We start from the raw sequence: 684 nt of genomic DNA, 5'->3' as shown, positions 1-684 counted from the left end.
GACTGGCTGACATGTGGGCCAGTAGGTCGAAGCCTAAGAAGGCGTTGGATTTACATCCAACGGCCGCATTCTTCTTCAATCTCTTGTATTCTTCCCCAAACGCTGCCGGAACCGCTTGCTCCAGCCTTCGGCGTCCAGCGGTGTTGTTTTGCGCTCCTCAACGAAACGCTACCCCGCCGACGGCCAGGCCATCCCTCCACTCCGCACCTCCTATTATTCTCTGCCGAGTATAGGCCCACCCCGCACCCGAACCAGTCAAGTTTCCCACTCCTCTCCGTCTGCGAATCCACTGTCGCGTCTTCCCCATCTCCGGGTCGTTCCAGTATGGGGCCTTGCCGTCGTCCATCGCCTCGGTGCGCTCGGCGCGGTGTGGTCAACATACGAGAGTCATCGGAAGAGGACTGTACGTGGAGAGCCTGACGGCTGGGACCCACGAGGTCCATGGTCGCACGCAAGGAAAGTTCCTCCTTATTACGCATTGTACGTGCACTGTACGTGGGAAGGGCTTATGTATTTCGCGAAAAAAATGTTTCCCCCGCTGACAGGTCGGACCCACCAGCTATATCTTCGCACGCAAGGAAATGCCTCCTTATTACGCACCAAAAAATGAATACCCCCTGCTAGCTGGGACCCACCATAGTGGGTGGCTGACTTGTGGGCCTACTAAGTTGACGAGGACGGAGG

The sequence above is a fragment of the Triticum dicoccoides genome, chromosome 7B, assembly GCF_002162155.2.
Source record: "Triticum dicoccoides isolate Atlit2015 ecotype Zavitan chromosome 7B, WEW_v2.0, whole genome shotgun sequence".
Taxonomy (NCBI): Eukaryota; Viridiplantae; Streptophyta; class Magnoliopsida; order Poales; family Poaceae; genus Triticum; species Triticum dicoccoides.
The sequence above is the reverse complement of the archived record's forward strand: the minus strand, read 5'-3'. Positions refer to the sequence as shown.